General features: G+C 40.3%; 2 protein-coding genes across 3 annotated transcripts in view; one reads left to right on the forward strand and one right to left on the reverse strand.

Moving 5' to 3' along the window:
* The window catches only part of IMMP2L (inner mitochondrial membrane peptidase subunit 2), a 1,735,376-nt gene that overhangs the window by 1,067,996 nt on the left and 645,253 nt on the right, over positions 1 to 22,127 (reverse strand). The window lies entirely within an intron of this gene.
* LRRN3 (leucine rich repeat neuronal 3) overlaps positions 19,513 to 22,127 on the forward strand; it is an 85,843-nt gene continuing 83,228 nt past the window's right edge. The window contains exon 1 of the mRNA XM_075345004.1: positions 19,513 to 19,865. The gene's annotated coding sequence lies outside the window, so the exon portion shown is untranslated. The remainder of the gene's footprint in view (positions 19,866 to 22,127) is intronic.

Here is a 22,127-nt window from a genome sequence, read left to right on the forward strand (position 1 = left end):
CTGTGTGGTGCGTTAGTGAGTCGCCCCCCCCTGCATATTGTAAGGTAACATATGGTTTCATTGGTGAATAGTGGGATAGACGGTGAGCATAAGTCCCACTACCACCAATGATTGCACTATTTTGCACTTTTTGAGCACCAGTTTCACTAAAACCATCGTTTTTCCTCCCTGATTATACCCCAGTGTTTTCTGTGATCTGTGGATAATCTTTGTATTTGCACGTAGCCACTTTAAAAAGAGTGTTAATCTAAGGGCAAGAGTGCAATTTTGGGAGGACTACGGTTTTTGCACAATGTCACTTTAATCATTTGGATGTATATATCTGAACCGGGAGGACCGTGAGGGAATTGGATATAACTCCTGTGATATATTGTATACATCCAATCTGTACTTTGTGTTTTTTTACCTTGTGGTATCACCTGATTGGTCCTATTACAATTTTAATAGAGAATTTAATAAAGGTTAAATTTTAAATACCAGTGCTATACACAACTTCTCATATTGGTATTACCCCCTCATTCATGGGGAATAAACCCAGAATATCAAAATATATGCTAAATCGTAAAGTGGAAGACATGTTGTTGCCTGAAAAGTGTCTACTTATGGGGAGGTATATTTTATCCATGGCAGGCAAACACTTGTAGAAAATGCTTTTTTTTAGTTAAATAACAGGTGCTTTGTGGAAAGCAAATCCCTTTTGTAGGATTTTGATCTTAGTAAAACATTGATTCAAGCAGAAACACCTTAACCTTAGGCAGCATCCAGTTAAAAGCTTTTTAACTCGTTTATGTCAGACACACAGAGAAGAAAAGTGCATGTAAAATCCATTAGGTCATTGGTACTTATAGTGATATGTGAGCTGTTCACATAGTCAGCAATGCCAAATACCTTTGTGAAATAACTTTTCAGTGCTGCTCGTCTTGGCAGAGCCTTAGGGTGTGCATTCACTTGGCAGGCTTCCTTGTGATTTCCAGCTCAAGCAGAATGTCAGGATAACACATATGTTGTGACAGTTTTCATTTAAAAAAAAAATAAATGCATTTGTCACATGTTGTGCTAATATAGACCCATCCTGACTAATGTTGAAGCAGTCAGAATATCTTTTACGGCTTTCAATGGAATTGCACTGAAAGTATGAAATGCATTGCTACATTTCATCCTGCTGAAATAATAAGGTATTGCTTAGATTATTGGATTCCAACCAGTGTCTTGGAAATCTCAAGCAACTAGTGAACCCTAATGGTAGGGCTCCTTAGCAGCCTTGGTCTATGACCATTAGAAATAATTTTTACCACAATATTACAGACATACAGTTGAAACCTGAAGTTTACATACACTATCTATAAAGACACATCTGCATGTTTTTCTCACTATGTGACTTGAAATCAGAATAAACTTTCCAGTTCCAGTAGGTCAATTAGGAACCAAAATTATTTATATTTGCCAAATACCAGAATAATGAGAGAGAATGTTTTAAGGCATTTTTATTACTTTCTGCATAGTCAAAAGTTTCCCTCCATTTCATTAGTATTTGGTACCATTGCCGTTACACTGTATGACTTGGGTCAAATGTTTTGGATATCCTTCCACAAGCCTCTCACAATAGTTGGTAGGAATTTGGGCCCATTTCTCCTGGCAGAACTGGTGTAACTGAGCCAGGATTGAGATCAGTGTTTTGTGATGGCCACTCCAAAACATTAACTTTGTTATCCTTAAGCCACTTTGTAACCAGTTTGGCAGCATGCTTTGGGCCATTGTCCATTTGGAAGACCCATTTCTGCCCAAGCTGTACGTTCCTAGCTGATGTCTTGAGAGGTTGCTTAAGTATGATCCTACAATCTTCTTTCCTTTTGAGGCCATCTATTTTGTGAAGTGCACCAGTCTCTCCTGCAGAAAAACAACCCCACAATATGATGCTGCGAGTCGACCCCCATGTCTTATAGTTGGGATAGTGTTCTTAAGATTCAGAGCTTCTCCCTTTTTTCTTCAAATGTAACGATGGTCATTATAGCCAAACAGTTCAATTTTAGTTTCGTTAGACCACAATACATGTCTCCAAAAAGCAAGGTCTTTGTTCCTGTGTGCATTTGCTTACCAGCTTCTCACCAGCTTCTGCCAAGATATTCACAACATCTTTTGCTTTTGTTCTTGGATTGATATACACATGTGTGACCAAAGCACATTCATCTCTGGTACAAAGAACCCATCTCTTTTCTGAACGGTATGATGGCTGGACATTCCCATCTTGTTTGTACTTGTGTACAATTATTTGTATAGATAAATAAGGCACCTTCAGGTATCTGGAAATTGCACCCAAGGATGAACCAGACTTGTTCAAGTCCACAATTCTCTTCCTGAGATCTTGGATGACTTATTTTGACTTTTCTATGATGCTACACAAGGAAGCAGTGTGTTTCAGGCGTGCATTACAATGCATCCACAGGTATGTCTCTAATTAACTCAGATGTTGCCAATAAAGCTATCAGAAGCTTCTAAAGACATGACATCATTATATGGGCTGTCTCATATTGTTTTAAAGCATTTTTATTACTTTCTTCCAATATCAAAAGTTTACATACACTATGATTACTATGCCTTTAAACATTCCCGCTCTCTCATTATTCTGGCATTTGGCAAATATAAATAATTTTGGTTCCTATTTGACCTAAAACAGGAAAGATTTATGCTGATTTCATGTCAGATAAAGAGAAAACCATGCATATGTATCTTTTTAGATAGTGTATGTAAACTTCTGGTTTTAACTGTATCTTGACCCCTGTCTCATTTTGTATAATAGGAATAAGTCAAATTTCTCTACAAATTCCCAGAATTCTTGTTTCCTAACATTCAATATGTCTTTAACCCATTTTTTATTAACTGCAAATTAAAAGGTACAAAAGTTTAGGGACCCCTGTCTTATGCAGTATAAAACTACACAAAAATCACTATCTATTCCATTATATTTTATATAAAAATGTATCTTGACCTATAAAATGCATCTAATTAAAAAAAAAATAGCTGTTAACTGACCTTTCCTAGTTGATTACATATGGGAGGTCTTCAAACTTTACATATAACTTGTTTGACATGTGACATTTGCCTTCAGTTGCCACAATTCTGAGATGTCACCACTGTGTAACCTCAGACTGCGTAACCTCATGTAATCTTCCAGAGCCATTTAGGCATCATTGTTAGAAATGACAGCTCCTTTCTACTACAAGTGTGAAAAGGTGAAGAAAAGGCAGTGAAGCTGTGGGAATTAGATCTTAATTAAAATTTCTAGTTATGGATGGTTGTACTGTCAAATATATCTAATTACAACCAGTGACAAAGTCTACATTATTAAGCTATAGAACACAACACTATAAAGAACATTAAACCAACTAAGGAACATTAAAGGGGCAGGACATGCTAGTTTTTAGTACATTCAGATGCACTCTACAGTATATATCAGAACATGGGATTTTCCTCTGTTTCTGGGACTAAATTTCAATCTTAATTACATCAGCAATAAAAAATTGTCATCTTTTATAATCTTATGAAAGTCACAATGTACTGTACAAAGAATAAGAACATAAAAAAGACAAAACAAGAACACTAAGGGGTACTTCTCACATAGCGAGATCACTGCTGAGTCACGATTTTTGTGACGTACCAGTGACCTCATCAGCGATCTCGCTATGTGTGACACTAAGCAGCGACCTGGCCCCTGCTGTGAAATCGCTGATCGTTACACACAGTGCTGGTTAATTTTTTGCTCATTGCTCTCCCGCTGTGAAGCACACATCGCTGTTTGACAGCGAAAGAGTAACGATATGAATGTGCATGGAGCAGAGAGCTGGCGTCTGGAAGCTGCGGACGCTGGTAACCAAGGTACACATCGGGTAACCAAGCAAAGCGCTTTGCTTGGTTACCTGATATTTACCTTGGTTACTAGCGTACGCCGCTCTCAGGCTGCCAGTGCTGGCCCCCTGCACACGAAGCTAGAGTACACATCGGGTAACTAAGCGAAGCGCTTTGCTTGGTAACCCGATGTGTATCCTGGCTATGAGTGCAGGGAGCCAGCGCTAAGCGGTGTGTGCTGGTAACCAGGGTAAATCTCGGGTAACCAAGCAAAGAATGTTGCTTAGTTACCCGATATTTACCTAAGTTACCAAGCGCAGCATCGTTTCCACGAGTCGCTGCGGGCTGGTGGCTGGTCACTGGTCGCTGGTGAGATCTGCCTGATTGACAGCTCACCAGCAACCATGTAGCGAAGCACCAGCGATCCTGACCAGGTCATATCGTAGTCGGAATCGCTGGTACGTCGTTTAGTGAGGCGGAACCCTAAGGCTAGCCTAAACCACATAGCTCTACCCTTGAGCAACTAACACTAAATCCCATAAACAAAACTTAAAAATAAATTTTATCGACAGTTCAGGCTAATAAAACAGAAATGTGAAAAACATGCTTACTTTATTTTTTTTTATATTTCTTCTACTTGCAAAAATATAAAAATACTATTCTTAAACTGACATAAAAATAAAGCTCCATGTATTGCAGAAAAACAGGCATAAAGATATTTGGTATAATAAACAAGAAATGATGTTTTAGCTTTAAAACTCACTACAAATCTGGAATCCTCACCTTGTCATTAACTGGGAAAAATGACCGGGTTTTTAACTAGTTAAAAAACAAAAGCTTATGCAAGTCAAAAATTGCAATTAGGAAGTATGCTTCACATGCGAATATTTAACATGATACCATAAATTAACACATACAGAGATCTGAGCAAATTCAGACTAGCGCTGTTGCCTCCTAAGTGTGACATAAAACCAAGTCATAATTCCAAAGTTATTTAAATCAGATTTTTATTGAGCATCTCTTCATGGGACTTCAAGGGGTTGTCCATGTCTAGGACAACCCTTTCTGATTCCACTTGTTTCCCTCAGTTAAAGACCCTGTACCCACCTCCCATTCTGGCACTGTTCTTGTGACGTCACAGGAGCCCAATCACCGCCAACTTTTCTCTCCCTTTCCTTCAGATTAAATAAGCAATCAATTGGAAGGGAGTGGCAGCCGCAACTTCCTTTCCTATTGATTAACTCATTTGATCCAAAGGCAGAAAGAGAAAAGTTGGTGGTGATTGGACGTGTGGCTCCTGTGACATCACAGTGTCACGTGAGCCCCAAATTGCAGTTACTGCAAAGGCAACAGAATACAAGGTGAGTACAGGGTCTTTTACTTTAACTGGAGGAAACAAGTGGAATCAGAAGGCGTTGTCCTACTAGTGGAAAACCCCTTTCAAGGGGCTAATAATAAGAGTAAAGTTGATCTTATTTAATTAGACAAGATTATGCCTTGTCCCATGTTTGAAATTATTGGAATCCTTAATAGGAAAGCATTCATGAATATTTGTTAAGCTGAAGAAGTATGTACAGATTATTATGACTACTTATCTTTTCACAGTTCACAGCAGTGGCGGACATATAGCTGGTGCAGCCGGTGTAGCTGCACCGGGGCCCAGAGGGGAGGGGGGCCCCTCACAACAAAAAGCGGGCTATTCACTGTAATAAATACTGTATATTTATGGGGTCCAACTGACTCACTAGGAAACTGGTGAGACCTGATGTGCCCTGTAACCAGTAACAGGCCCTTCCTATGGAAAGCTCCCCTGCAGCTCTGCAGTACATCTCCCCGGCTAAGAGAGCAGGGGAGAAAATGCTGGGACTCACCACTCAGGAGAGGACGGAGGCTGCACCAAATGAAGAGCAGATTCCTGTAGGAGAGGAGGGCAGAGCTGAGGGGACAGCAGGAAGACAGAGGCCGCATATCTCCACATTCACAGTAGGAGAGGAAGACCAGAACAAACTCCACAAGTCATCAGCAATTTATGAAGAAGCAGAGATGTGAGTATGCTTGTTGGATCTGTCCATTTGCTTTTGCATACCAATGTTGCTTGTACTGTATATACTTGTGCATGTCTCTGTGTATATATAGTATGTGTATGTGCCTGAGTGTATATAGTATATGTATCTCTGTGCATAAATAGTATATGTGCCTGTGTATGTTCCTGTAATTATGGGTATGTGCCTCTGTGTGTGTATATATAGTACATGTGCTTTTGTATATGTTCCTGTGTATATATATAGTGTGTATGTGCATGTTTACATACAGTGTATGTATCTTTGTGCATAAATAGCATGTTTATATGTGCCTATATATATATATATATATATATATATATATATATATAAAAAATAATAATAATAATATTTATCCACTTATATAGCGCTATTAATTGCATAGCGCTTTACATACATTGGCAACACTGTCCCCATTGGGGCTCACAATCTAAATTCCCTATCAGTATGTTTTTTGGAGTGTGGGAGGAAACTAGAGTACCTGGAGGAAACCCACGCAAACACGGGAAGAACATACAAACTCCTTGCAGATGTTGTCCTGAGTGGGACTAGAACCCAGGACCCCAGTGCTGCAAGACTGCAGTGCTAACCACTGAGCCACCGTGCTACCGAGCCACCGTATATTAGCTGTAGTACCCGGGCGTTGCCCGGGATAGTAACTGTCTCTCTGTCTCTCTCCCAGTTTCTGTCTGTGTGTCGCTGTCTGTCTGTCTCTCTCTCTCTGTCTCTTTTCTTGTCTGTCTGTGTCTATGTCTCTGTCTGACTATTTCTATCTCTGTCTGTATTTGTATCAGTCTATCGGTCTCCATCTGTGTCTGTCTCTTTCCCCGGCTGTCTCTTTCCCCAGCTGTCTCTTTCCCGGGCTGTCTCTTTCCCGGGCTGTCTCTTTCCCGGGCTGTCTCTTTCCCGGGCTGTCTCTTTCCCCGGCTGTCGCTTTCCCCGGCTGTCGCTTTCCCCGGCTGTCTCTTTCCCCGGATGTCTCTTTCCCCGGATGTCTTTTTCCCTGGCTAGTCTCTTTCCAGGTCAGTCTCTTTCCAGGTCTGTCACTTTGCCCATCTGTCTCTTTCCAGGTCTGTTTCTTTCCAGGTCTGTCTCTTTCCCCGGCTGTCTCTTTCCCCGGCTGTCTCTTTCCCCGGCTGTCTCTTTCCCCGGCTGTCTCTTTCCCCGGCTGTCTCTTTCCCCGGCTGTCTCTTTCCCCGGCTGTCTCTTTCCCCAGCTGTCTCTTTTCCCAGCTGTCTCTTTCCCCGGCTGTCTCTTTCCCCGGCTGTCTTTCCAGGGCTCTCTCTTTCCAGGGCTCTCTCTTTCCAGGGCTCTCTCTTTCCAGGGCTGTCTCTTTCCAGGGCTGTCTCTTTCCAGGGCTGTCTCTTTGCAGAGCTGTCTCTTTCCCTGTCTGTCTCTGTCTATGTCTGTCTGTCTGTTTTTTTCTGTCTCTCCATCCATCTCTTTACCGACATCATATAACCTCACGCATAAGCTTCAACTAATAGTTTATTTTGTTCCTTTAGCAACCACTGACAGTTGCTATCAAAAACCTATAGCTCCCACCTCCATTCAGTTTAATGGCGGCAGGATTTTAGAGACTAACTGTAAAGCACAGGGTTAAATTTTTCTGTCAAAACATAGTCTACGACGCTCCCTGGGTCACATGAGGCGTCTGTGCAAAATTTCGTGATTGTAAATGCGACGGTGCGGATTCCTTTAGCGGACACACACACACACACAACACACACACACACACTCAGCTGTATATATTAGATATATAAAATATGTGTATATATAGTATATGTGCCTAGTATGTTCCTGTATACAGTGTCTTGCGAAAGTATTCGGCCCCTTTGAATTTTTCAACCTTTTCCCATATTTCAGGCTTCAAACATAAAGATGTTAATGTTATGTTGAAGAATCAACAAGTGGGACACAATTGTGAAGTTGAACGAAATTTATTGCTTATTTTAAACTTTTGTAAAAAAGAATAAACTGAAAATTGGGGCGTGCAATATTATTCGTCCCCTTTACTATCATTGCAGCAAACTCACTCCAGAAGTTCATTGAGGATCTCTGAATAATCCAATATTGTCCTAAATGACTAATGATGATGATAAATATAATCTACCTGTGTGTAATCAAGTCTCTGTGTAAATGCACCTGCTCTGTGATACTCTTCAGTGTTCTGTTTAAAGTGCAGATAGCATCATAAAGACCAAGGAACACAACAGGCATGTCCATGATACTGTTGTGGAGAAGTTTAAAGCTGGATTTGGTTTCAAAAAGATTTCCACAACTTTAAACATCCCAAGAAGCACTGTGCAAGCAATCATATTGAAATGGAAGGAGCATCATACCACTCCAAATATACCAAGACCCTACCGTCCATCCAAACTTTCATCTCAAACAGGGAGAAGACTGATCACAGATGCAGCCAAGAGGCCCATGATCACTCTGGATGAACTGCAGAGATCTACAGATGAGGTGGTAGAGTCTGTCCATAGGACAATAATCAGTCGTACACTGCACAAATCTGGCCTTTATGGAAGAGTGGCAGGAAGAAAGTAATTTCTCAAAGATATCCATAAAAAGTCTTGTTTAAAGTTTGCCACAAGCCACCTGGGAGACACACCAAATATGTGGAAGAAGGTGCTCTGGTCAGATGAAATCAAAATCGAACTTTTTTGGCACAATGCTAAATGATATGTTTGGCGTAAAAGCAACACAGATCATCACCCTGAACACACCATCCCCACTGTCAAGCATGGTGGTGGCAGCATCATGGTTTTGGCCTGCTATTCTTCAGCAGGGACGGGAAAGATGGTTAAAATTGATGGGAAGATGGATGGAGCCAAATACAGGACCATTCTTGAAGAAAACCTGTTGGAGTCTGCAAAAGACCTAAGACTGGCACAAAGATTTTTTTTCAACAAGACAATGATCCAAAACATAAAGCAAAATCTACAATGGAATGTTCACAAATAAACATATCCAGGTGTTAAAATGGCCAAGTCAAAGTCCAGACCTGAATCCAATCGAGAATCTGTGGATGGAGCTGAAAACTGCTGTTCACAAATGCTCTCCATCCAACCTCACTCAGCTCAAGCTATTTGCAAAGGAAGAATGGGCAAGAATTTCAGTCTCTCAATCTGCAAAACTGATAGAGACATACCCCAAACGACTTGCAGCTGTAATCGCAGCAAAAGGTGGCGCTACAAAGTATTAACTTAAAGGGGCCGAATAATATTGCACACCCCAATTTTCAGTTTATTTTTTGTTTAGAAAAATTTAAAATAAGCAATACATTTTGTTCATCTTCACAATTGTGCCCCACTTGTTGTTGATTCTTCACCATAAAATTAAATTTTTTTATCTTTATGTTTGAAGCCTGAAATGTGGGAAAAGGTTGAAAAATTCAAAGGGGTGGAATACTTTTACAAGGCACTGTATATGTATCTCTGTGTATTTATAGTATACGTGCATAAGTACCTGTGAGTATATATAGTATATGTGTCTGTATGTATATATAGTATATGTGCCTGTGTACCGTATACAGTATGTGCCTGCGTGTATGTGTAGTATTTGTGTCTGTGTATGTATGTATATATAGCTAATGTTGTGCCTGTGTGTGTGTGTGTATATATATATATATATATATATATATAGTATATGTTCCTGTGTGTATATACAGCATACAGTATGTGTCTGTGTGCATATATAGTATGTGCCTGTGTAAATATAGGATATGTGCCTGTGTGTATATGTACAATATATGTGCATATGTGAATATATAGTTTATGTGCCTGTGTGTGCGTGTGTATATATATATATATATATATATATATATATATACATACATACATACATACATACATACATACATACACACACACACACACACACACACACACACACACACAGACACACACACTACAGTTCAAAAGTTTAGGATCACTTACATATTTCCTTATTTTTGGGAAAAAAGCAATTTTTTTTCAATAAAGCGTACATTAAATTAAACAGAAATACACTCTATACTTTGTTAATGTGGTAAATGACTATTCTAGCTTCAAACGTCAGGTTTTTAATGCAATATCTACATAGGTTTATAGAGGCCCATTTCCAACAACCACCACTCCAGTGTTTAAATGGTACATTGTGTTTGGGAACTGTGTTAAAAGGCTAATGGATGTTTAGAAATCCCTTCAAAACCCTTGTTCAAGTATGTTAGCACAGCTGAAAACAGTTTTGCTGATTAGAGAAGCTATAAAACTGACCTTCCTTTGAGCTAGTTGAGAATCTGGAGCCATTACATTTGTTGGTTCCATTAAACTCTCAAAATGGGGAGAAAAAGAGAACTTTCATGTGAAACTCGACAGTCTATTCTTGTTCTTAAAAATGAATGAAGTTCCGTGCGAGAAATTGCCAAAAAACTGAAGATTTCCTACAACGGTGTGTACTACTCCCTTCAGAGGAGAGCACAAACAGGCTCTAACCAGAGTAGAAAGAGAAGTGGGAGGCCCTGCTGGTACAACTGAGCAACAAGAAAAGTACATTAGAGTCTCTAGTTTCAGAAATCGAAACCTCACAGGTCCTCAACTGGTAGCTTCATTTAATAGTACCCACAAAACGTCAGTGTCAACGTATACAGTGAAGAGGCGACTCCGGGATGCTGGCCTTCAGGAAAGAGTGGCAAAGAAAAAGCCATATCTGAGACTGGCTACTAAAAGGAAAAGATTAATATGTGCAAAAGAACAGACATTGGACCGTGGAAGATTGGAAAAAAGTGTTATGGACAGACAAATCGAAGTTTGAGGTATTTGGATCACACAGAAGAACATTTGTGAGATGCAGAACAACTGAAAAGATGCTGGAAGAGTACCTGATGCCATCTGTCAAGCATAGTGGACGTAATGTGATGGTCTGGGTTTGCTTTGGTGCTGGTAAAGTGGTAGATTTGTACAAGGTAAAAGGAATTTGGAATAAGGAAGGCTATCACTCCATTTTGCAACGCCATGCCATACCCTGTGGACAGCGCTTGATTGGAGCCAATATCATCCTATTGGGACAATGACCCAAAGCACACCTCCAAATTATGCATGAACTATTTAGGGAAGATGCAGGCAGCTGGTATTCTATCTGTTATGGAGTGGCCAGTCCAGTCACCAGATCTCAACCCTATTGAGCTGTTGTGGGAGCAGATTGACCGTATGGTACACAAAAAGTGCCCATCAAGCTAATGCAACTTGTGAGAGGGGGGACGCATGGGGTGAAATATCTCCAGATTACCTCGGAAAATTAACAGCTAGAATATCTGAAGGTCTGCAAAGCTGGAATTGCTGTAAAGGAGCATTCTGTGACGAAAGCAAAGTGTGAAGGGGAAAATTATTATTTCAAGTAAAAATCATTATTTCTAACCTAGTCAATGTCTGGACTATATTATCTATTCATTATGCAACTCATTTGATAAATAAAAGTATGATTTTTCATGGAAAAGACAAAATGATCTGGGTGACCCCAAACATTTGAACTGTAGTATATATATTGTATATGTGCCTGTGTATGTGCCTCTTGCATATATAGGATATGAGCCTGTATGTATATATATATATATATATATATATATATATATATATATATATATATAGTATGTGCCTGTGTGTGTGTATATATATTTTATATATATATATATATATATATATATATATATATATATATATATATATATATATATGTATAATACATATGTGTCTGTGCATATATAGTATATGTGCCTGTATGTGTGTGTGTGTATATATATATATATATATATATATATATATATACACATATTATATAAATGCCAGTGTGTATAAATATGCATTGTATATGTGCCCGTGTGTATATGTGCATATATATACCGTATATACATACACACATATATATATATATATATATATATATATATATATATACACATTATATATATATATATATATATATATATATATATACACATATATATATATATATATATATATATATATATACACGTGTGTGTGTATATATAGTATATGCACCTGTGTGTGTATATATAATATATGTGCCTCTGTGCATATATAGTATATGTGCCTGTGTATGTTCACATAGTATATGTGCCTGAATATATATATTATATATATATCTATATATTCTGTTTTCATTTTTTGTAATGCCCTTAGACAAGTGCTAGGGAAAAACAAAAAATCCAGGGTTACTTATCCTCCTCAGGACCCCATTGCTACTGCTCTGGTCTATATTTGCAGGCTGCAGTTGTGATGTCATGACTAAGACACATAACTTGTGGAGCCAATCACTGAGCTCAGCAGTCACGCCAATGTAGATGGCACAAGCTGCTGATACCTGTGATTAGCTAAACTGGTCACATGTGACATTATCACTGCAGCCTTAAAACATAGATGGACCAGTACCAGAGAGACATCAATAGGCCAGGTAACAATGAGTAACTGTGATTTTATTATTTCTTTTTCCCAGCGCAAGATGATAAGCACAATGAAACTTAAAATAGAAGACCCCAAGAAGCAAGGGGAGGGGGGCCCAAAGTCAATTCTTGCATAGGGGACCTTTGCTCTTCCTGGTTCACAGTGAATGCAGTTCATGTGTTCATATCAGTATTATTGGCTACAGATGATAATATATTATGGTTTTCCAATGTGTCCATAAAAAATGTTGTCTGTCAGTGATTTTGAATAATAATTATCCAGAAAAAATATAAAATCAAGTTGGCAACCCTGCTTTCATGATGTAATGACGTGCAATATAAAATTTATAGCATACCTATCATAGAAACACTGGTAACCATCCCTGTGGCCAAGTAAACAGTAAGTTCCACCACAAACCAAGAAAGACATTTTGATATAATATAAAGAACCAGTCAAAAGTTTGGACACACCTGTTTTCTTCATACTATGGTTTCCTTGTTCTTATTGTACTGTAAACATTAAAAATTCAGACAAAGCAGCAAAACTGCATATGGAAACAAGGAGTTAAGAAAGACATGTGAAACAATCCTGAATGTGTGCTAACTCTACAACCAATGTAAGCAACAGTGCTAACCGCTGAGCCAGAGTGCTACCCCTTGTTTCATTAAGTGTTTCTTTGTGGTCTTGCAGCTTTTTGTTTGATTTTATAATGTCTATATTCCAGTAAGAACAAGTAAAAACATTGCAAGAACAGTTATTCACAAACTTTAGAAAAGCACATTTCAGACAGTGTCTCAGATTTGTATTATTTAGCATATCAGCAGGGGTATAATGACCGCGGTCACAGAGGTCGCCATTGCAGATCAGCAGCCAGCTCCTTTCTGTGAGAGAGCACCTGCGCTGTTCTGTCACAGACCAAGCGGCCACTATATGACCCGGTGTGGCCACCGCTGACACCGGGCTGCCCCTTCGCCATCATCGCACACAGCAATGATAAAAGCATCGAGTGGCATACCACTCCATGCTCCATCATTCTCCCCCTGTGCCTGTGCAGTGACGTCACTCCTATGCGACTGCTGTGTTGAGGCATGCTCTTATGTCACCGCCGGAGTCTGCTCCAGCGACTTCTGCTACGATCGGCAGGCGACGCCGTGTTCCTGCCGTGGATGGTGCTGGTGATGGGAGAGATGTCGATGCCAGCGGCACCAGTGGGCGCAGGCTCCGATCATCCACTGGGCTGGGTTAGCTTGGGATCTGCAGTACCGCTGGCTGACTGTGGGTGGCATGTGTCTTCCAGCTGAAGTTGCCAGCGTTCAGCTACAGCTAATGGGAAGACCCCACACCCTTCTTATTTCCCCTCCTGTCACATGATTACTGCCAGATATAGTTCTGATTTTCCTGGCTCCTGTTACGTCCTATTCTGTTTGGTGATTCCTGTGTGCCGACTTCTGCTTGTTCCTGACTACCCTTCTGCCTACTGTTTTTGTACCTTGCTGCCCGACCCGGATCTGACCTCTGCTACGTTTGCTGACTACGTCACTGCCTGCTGATTCTGTCCCTGTTCCGCAATTCCTGGTTTGACCCTGCCTGACTACTACTCTCATCGGACTGCAGCCTTCCACAGGTAGTGATCTCCAGTTCCCGGTGTAATTCCAAATCCCTGTATAGGGGTTAAAGGGTTTCAGGGTTCTGGGGGTCCTACTTGGTGAGTGGCTTCCCTCTGGCCTCCCCTTTACAGCCCATCTGAGTTTGTGGATCCAGGCAGGCGTTACACAAGCAGAGCGCAGGATGGGAGGGCACTGACCGGAGCAGTGAGGGAATGGATGAGAAATGTGAGGACAGAGCAGCAGTAGAAGGGGAGAGAGGTGAGGACAGAACAACGGAAGAAAGAGGTGAGCACTTGTTTTTTGTTTTTTTGGTTTTTTAAATCAGTGAGTACTCGGTAGCCAGAGGCCAGGGGGGGCTGCATTATACATGGAGGCCTGAGGACTTGCATTATATATGGAGGCCTTGGGGGCTGCATTATACATGGAGGCCTGGGGGTGCTGCATTATACATGGAGGTCTGGGGGTGCTGCATTATACATGGAGGTCTGGGGGGCTGTATTATACATGGAGGCCTGGGGGTGCTGCATTGTATATGGAGGCCTGTGGGTGCTGCATTATACATGGAGGCCTGAGGGTGCTGCATTATACATGGAGGCCTGGGGGTGCTGCATTATACATAGAGGCCTAGGGGGCTGCATTATACATGGAGGCCTAGGGGGCTGCATTATACATGGAGGCCTAGGGGGCTGCATTATACATGGAGGCCTGGCTGCCTGCATTATATATGGAGGCCTAGGGGGCTGCATTATACATGGAGGCCTGGGGGGCTGCATTATACATGGAGGCCTGGGGGTGCTGCAATATATATGGAGTCTTGGGGGTGCTGCATTATACATGGAAGCCTGGGGTTGCTGCATTATACATGGAGGCCTGGGGGTGCTGCATTATACATGCAGGGCTGGGGGCTGCATTATACATGGAGGCCTGGGTGGCTGCATTATACATGGAGGCCTGCGGGTGATGCAATATACATGGAGGCCTGGAGGTGCTGCATTATACAATGAGGCCTGGGGGTGCTGCATTATACATGGAGGCCTGGGGGGCTGCATTATACATGGAGGCCTGGGGGGCTGCATTATACTTTGAAACCAAAGTCTTTGTTAAAAGAGACATTCCTGTTGTATCTTGTGTCTTGTTAGCTTCATATCATAGGTCATACACCATGGAAAGACTATCTTCCACAACCTTTCTGTTCCAGTTAATGACTGTTTTTCAACCTAGATATGAAAATTATTATCATCTGTTTGGTATAATTGGTTATTCATTAACCTGACTGTAATCCTACAAAAGTCCTGACTCCTAGAAGAATTGATGCTGTTTTGAAAGCAAAGGGTGGTCCCACCAAATATTTAATTTGATTTAGGTTTCTCTTTTGTTCATTCACTTTGCATTTTGTAATTTCATAAAAATGAACTACTAGCACGTTTATGCTTTGCAGCATTTGTCCACACCTGCCTTACACTTTTGCACAGTACAGTATATCTAGACTTGCATTAACGCATATTACCTAACAGAGTGAAAATAATGAAACCAAAATGTTGCACAATCTTAAATGGAAGCAAAATAAACTTAAACTTAAAGATAGTAATCTAGAACTTGCGACTTTAAAGTGAATTTGGGACTCTAAACTGACAGTATAAATTAGCACACATTATTGTAGTATATACTGCGTCTTTAAAAATCATAACTTTAGTGCTCTATATGCTGTCTCTGTTTAGCATAAACTATAGGTTTGTCAGTGCCAGGGGTACCTATAGCATGGCCAGGAGACTCCGTACCATTCTGCCCATTGTTCTTGTAGGCCTTGTCGCGCCCTGTGCATGGATCACAAATAATAACTACAAATGTATTTCAATATGTATAACATGTCTTGTCAGCTTTAATGAGATTTGGTTGTATCGGCTTTTCACTACAAAACACACATTTGCCCACACTTCCTTACGTGGGCTGTTCCCTTGAACTAATAACATAGCTTCAGTGTGCGACCTAGAAGGAGAAATTGGAGGAGCTTAGGTGTGTGGTAAATTGAGACAGTGAAGTTGAAAGTGTGAGGTGAAGTGAGCAGTGTAACCTGGAGATGGTCCTGTCCTGAGGTAACTGTTAAAACCTATGGAAGGGCAAGCTACACATTGGCAGGGTACCAGTCCCTAGGCCACCAGAGCTTTCAAGGTCAGTGGCAAACTTAGAGACTGCTATTAGCATTTTTATAAGGAGCAGTGAATTTCCCGGGAGCACAGTGACACATTTGAGTCTGGAAACTTCTAGAAGAAATAGTGAGTTTTCCTTCAGGATTGAAGTAGACTGCTTGCTAGAAAGGATTAAAGACCCAGAGTGTTCTTGTCTTGAAAATCCCAGGACTTCAAGACACCTATTCTTCAAGACACCTGTTCCCAGGAAGGGAAGTAGTAGCAGGAAGAATACATTACCACCACCCAGCAGAGAAACCAAACTCTCATTAGGGCGGGAAGAACCACCATTATTCTGAATGATGTGAGAAATGTTCTGGAAGGTTCTACAGAGCTTCAGTAAAAGGCAAAAGCTCCCTGTCCGGTCTCTGGCTGAATTATTCTCTGCTTAGCCATCCCTACTAAACTTTTATTGATATATTTTAAAATTTAGACACCCATTAATAGTGAACACACAAAGGGCGTAGATGATGAAGGGGAGGAGCTAAATATATGGGGTCCCTATAGCACCCTATGGGACCTTGCTCCTACCTACCAACGGAGGGTATGACGCCGTAACTGTTTTGGGCGCCCCCGTTCCACGTCGGCTCACCCTCTAGTTGCCCTAGATAGATAGTGAATTAAAATAATAATTACACTACGGATGGCCATACAATAGTACTAGAATGTATTAAGTACAAAGTGCTCATGTAATCACACTGTCTGATAGATAACAGCTTCCAATCAGGAAAACCAGGACAAAAAAATCAAAAATTAAGCCCCAATATAGGTAGGCTTCTGCAGAAAAATTAGTCCATAGTACATGATCCAGTACAAATTAGTACATGGTACAACAAAGTGCTCATATAATCACACTGTGATAGATAACAGCTTCCTATCAGGAAAACCAGGACAAAAAAAAAAAAAAAAAAACAAAAAACAAAAAAAAAAAACAAAAAAAAACACAAATATTGAGCCCCAGTATAGGCAGGCTTCTGCAGAAAAATTAGTCCATAGTACATGATCCAGTACAAATTAGTACATAGTACATAATACACAATCTACATTAACATAATGGAGGAGCACATTAACATAATGGAAAATTCAGTTCCATCTGTCAGTTTTTCCTCCCATGTCCCAGTGTGATATAGTATGGTATGGCAATCACACATGGATAAACTTTTACACAATCATAATTGCACAGATCTGCACTGCATAAACCGATGCTGATACATGTAATGCAATGCCTGAGGGCAATCATGCAGATGATTCTTATAGAGCAGAAAATAGGGGTATAGATAACCCCACAGGGAAGAAAAAAATGGTTACTTCCCTTTTAGCAGCATGCTCTGTATCGCCTCTACGCGTTTCCCCTTTCCATGATATAAGGATCTTCAGGAGGCTGGAGGATTGCAGTTATCAGATGTGAATGTAGGAGTAATCCATGGCTGTGTGCTCCTACATTCACATCTGATAACTGCAATTTTTTTTTTTTTTTTTTGTCCTGGTTTTCCTGATAGGAAGCTGTTATCTATCACAGTGTGATTATATGAGCACTTTGTTGTACCATGTACTAATTTGTACTGGATCATGTACTATGGACTAATTTTTCTGCAGAAGCCTACCTATATTGGGGCTTAATTTTTGATTTTTTGTCCTGGTTTTCCTGATAGGAAGCTGTTATCTATCAGACAGTGTGATTACATGAGCACTTTGTACTTAATACATTCTAGTACTATTGTATGGCCATCCGTAGTGTAATTATTATTTTAATTCACTAACTATCTAGGGCAACTAGAGGGTGAGCCGACGTGGAACGGGGGCGCCCAAAACAGTTACGGCGTCATACCCTCCGTTGGTAGGTAGGAGCAAGGTCCCATAGGGTGCTATAGGGACCCCATATATTTAGCTCCTCCCCTTCATCATCTACACCCTTTGTGTGTTCACTATTAATGGGTGTCTAAATTTTAAAATATATCAATAAAAGTTTAATATTAATTGAAATTGAGGTTTTTTGTTTTTCGTATATTGAACTCAATTGGTCCTATTGTATTAGCCATCCCTACCTCAACATCCCCAGGAACCAGCCAGGGAGCGAGAGGACAACCCTCTGGCACTGTGCATCACCACCTAACTCCTGGGGACCTCAGCAGTGCCTGGCCATACGAAAGCCAAACATCCCAACTGGCATCACAAACTATTTATTTATTTTATTTATTTAATTTTTCTCTTTCACTTTTTAATATTATTTTTAAACCCCCATTACAAAACCCTGTCGCTTGTGCTAGTAGGGCCACAACGCCACTTGGATCCACCACCATGACATCAAAGGTCTACTGAGGGGAGGAGCGGCACAGCCTCACAGTCTGCCCAATGGTTTTGAAAACAAGTCGGAGTCAGACCAGAAATGCCAATTATCTCCTAGGAGGAAGAAGAGACATGCAAAACCAGTGTAAGGAATGGTGCATTGAGCCTCTTGGCAGCGCCATGGGTTCCAAGAGCATTTCTATAAATTTTCTATACTTTTTTAGCCATATCCTCTCTTCTTTTTGTCTTTTGTTTTGTTCATCAGTATTTTAGAATATATTATCAAACATATGTAATTAGAACACTAAGCTGTTTTTCAAGTGATCAAAAACAACATGTTTCTATTAGAAACTGTTCAGAAAATTCTTTTATATGGGGAGAAAGGGGTTTGAAGAAGTTTTTTGTTTCCTGAAGAGTTTTTCAAGTGTTTATGAAAAGTATTTTTTCCTGAACCATTTTTTTAGCCTATTGATGGGAAAATATCAAATTTGGAGTGTTTTCCATTAAGAGATGTATGTGGTATGCCCTTTTACTTCTCCCACCTGGCATTTTTCAAACCTGAAGTTGAAAAAAAAATAGGCTGCAAATACTGAACTTATAAACAACAAAGTGGTTTTCAATAACAATGACTAGGAAGAGTCTTTCAAGGAATTTTTGAGCTGAAATGTTCCAAATGCCTCCTCAAAAACTCAGATTTTCATAGGTGGTTATATCAGCTACAAGGCTATATGTTGAATTTATACTGTGAGATTAGTTTGACAGATGCCCTTTAAGTGACAAAAAGAATATTTCAACGAATATTAGCTTTAACCCATCATATATATTTATATTTATTGTTGAATTTTATATTATTATTGCCCATATAATCTATTTACTCAAGAATGTAACAATAGTCCAAAGTAATGCACAAACTGAAGGACATGTGAGCATCAAAATGTGCTTTTTCCCTAAAAATAGAGGAGAGAAGGCGTCTAGTTTCATGTGTTGGTACCTAAGCAGCAATGTCATATAATGGGCATGTTGTTCCAGCCAACCAGACTAGAGCAGCTGTGAGTACTGTATCTTGGCACTCTGAAGCCATTGGCTCCTCTCTGGGGAGTGGAGGGTGTTCAGTTATTAATGATCGCTGAGCAGGCAGCACCATGTCAGTGTGACAACTGATCGGGTGAATGATGCAGCACTAACCACCAGCACCAGCGAAAGGAGGAGAAGGGGTAGAGTCTACACAAGCAGCATCTCTGTATTGGATTGTCAGCATCAGCCACAGAGAAACAAAGCACTGGCAGCTACGAAGGATCTTAGCAAGGGGCGAGCAGCTCTGGTCATGTAGGATATGTACACACAACTAGAAAAACCCCTATTTAAACCCAGCTTCAGCCTGTATGTACTGCAGTCAAAGATGAGGAATATAAAGGGGATGTAAAGTGTTCTTGGCGGGTAAGTTACAAATGTTGCTTTTTGTAATGCATTTTACATGTTGATTGTTTGTAAAGAATCAGGAAATGATCCAAGGTATATATCTACCATTTATTCGCACACAACTGTGTTTGCTTTTCATGTCTAAGTCCTGAAGGTGAACAATTCTGATTCATTCCTCATTTCGGGTCTAGAAGCATGAGAACAATGTAGGAGAAAGCTTGTTTAGACATTTTCTGTGTTTTCAAGAATAGAAAAGCTGAGATCCCAATGTCTGAAGGAGCATATCACACACAGAGCTATTGGATTTCTGCCAAGCTACATCTTAAGGATTGTGGTAAATGACTTCCCTTAAAACATATCCCCTTGCCAGTGTGAAGAGACAGTGGGAATATCTGGTCTGCAAATGCAGCTCTGACTGACGCATGTTAAAGCAAGGGAAAAAAATGATTTATTTTAACCAAAGCAGTCCTAATCCCCTAAAGCAGTTGTCACGCTCATGGCCCGGCAGCTGCTAATAATTTTAATAATTTTTCCTATTGATTGTCATGTCGAAGTCGTCTATCATATAGGTATAGGCTGACTTGAGTAGCTATAACTATTGTCGTGGAGCACACGGTTTAAAAATGATGCAGTGCATTCCCCTCCAGCACCCGAGAGGTTAACAAGACAAGAGAAAAGCCTCCAGTCACGAGCACCTTTGGGAGAGGCAGCATGCTTAGAGATATGCTTTATTTGAAAGGAAATCCACATATTAGTCTTTCACAAATTCCCTGACTAGGATGTGTTTGCCTGCATAAATGGAGAGACAGTGCCTTCAAGGGGTTAATCTGTCTTATTTAGGAGTCAATGGACATGAAATGAGAAGAAGTTGAGATTAATTTCCTGATGTTTTATTTATTAAGGAGTCGTCTTTCCACATTGGCTCAGGATTTGCTTGTCTTGTTTGTGAAGCCTTATTCCGTGTGGCACATAAAGTATGTATGATTCTTCTGTCCTCCTCCGGTTGTACGCCAGATACAACCTGCTGCTGGACGCTGGGAGGCTGCCTCCATAACTGCCCATTAGGAGTTATTACTCCAAGCATAAGCTCCCTAAGTAATGTAATATATAAAAAGAAGTGTCACCCACGCACAGCCACCGTACTACAATCCATCCGAGTGCAGAGCCATACTGTGAGCGTGGACAGCCCTCTAACAATGCAGCTAAAAATATGCCAATGCGTGAAATGTCCTGCTAATCCCCGAATCAGGAGGGCTTTACCATGCGCTGCTACACAAACAGGCAGAGCACTTTCCAAAATATTATTAAATACAAAAAATAGAAAGGTATCCCCTCTGTATTTCCTGCTGTACCGGTTTCATCACATTTTGATATTTTTTGTGTGATTGTATTACAAATGTGTTTCAACTGGAGGCATAGCTGCCAAGAAACTCGTTTTTGGTCCCTAGGGCAATGTGGGCTTTTTTAATTTAGGAATTTGGCAAAGTGCTAATCTCATGACTATATGCTGTGTATACAATGCTGGTGTACATAGACCACACACCTAGTTCTCACAGATTCTGTCTGTCTGTCTGCCCTTTAATTCATTGGATTGATGACTGTGGATATGTCCAGCAGATACACATATCAGGACTCTCAGATTAGATATATGTTTACATCATAAACAACACGTTCAGACCATTCCTTCAGTATTGTGGGAACCGGACAGAGCAAGTGATATATGTTAGCTTATTGATTCATTCTGGATTGGATGACACAATTTAATCAGAAACTGGACACGTGCCAGGAAATCATGGAACGCTAAATAAGAATAATGCAACCCAGCTTTTCCCAGAGAGAACATGGGCATGGTGCACTCTGGAGAAAAGCATTGGCGGAGCATCAATGGGACCCTGAGCAAATGTACATATAGTATGTCATCACCAATGAAATGACATAACTTATCAACAGATTAAAAGTGGTTCTAAGGACTGCAGAATAATCCCTGTAGGCCTTCAGTGGAAAAAAAAAAAAAATCGTGAAATTGCATTACATGGTAATTTTACAGAACACCACTGGTCATGGGCCATTTTTCCATCCTTCCCTGTAACACACACACACACACACACACACACACACACACACACACACAGGCTATTTTTTCATCACTCTTTGTCCTATTTTTATATATATATATATATATATATATATATATACACACAGACACAATGCATTTTGTATAACATTTATACTGATGTAATGCAATGTAGTATTATGTGGCCTCGCCTAATATTCCTCAAC

Source organism: Anomaloglossus baeobatrachus, chromosome 4, assembly GCF_048569485.1.
Source record: "Anomaloglossus baeobatrachus isolate aAnoBae1 chromosome 4, aAnoBae1.hap1, whole genome shotgun sequence".
Classification (NCBI taxonomy): Eukaryota; Metazoa; Chordata; class Amphibia; order Anura; family Aromobatidae; genus Anomaloglossus; species Anomaloglossus baeobatrachus.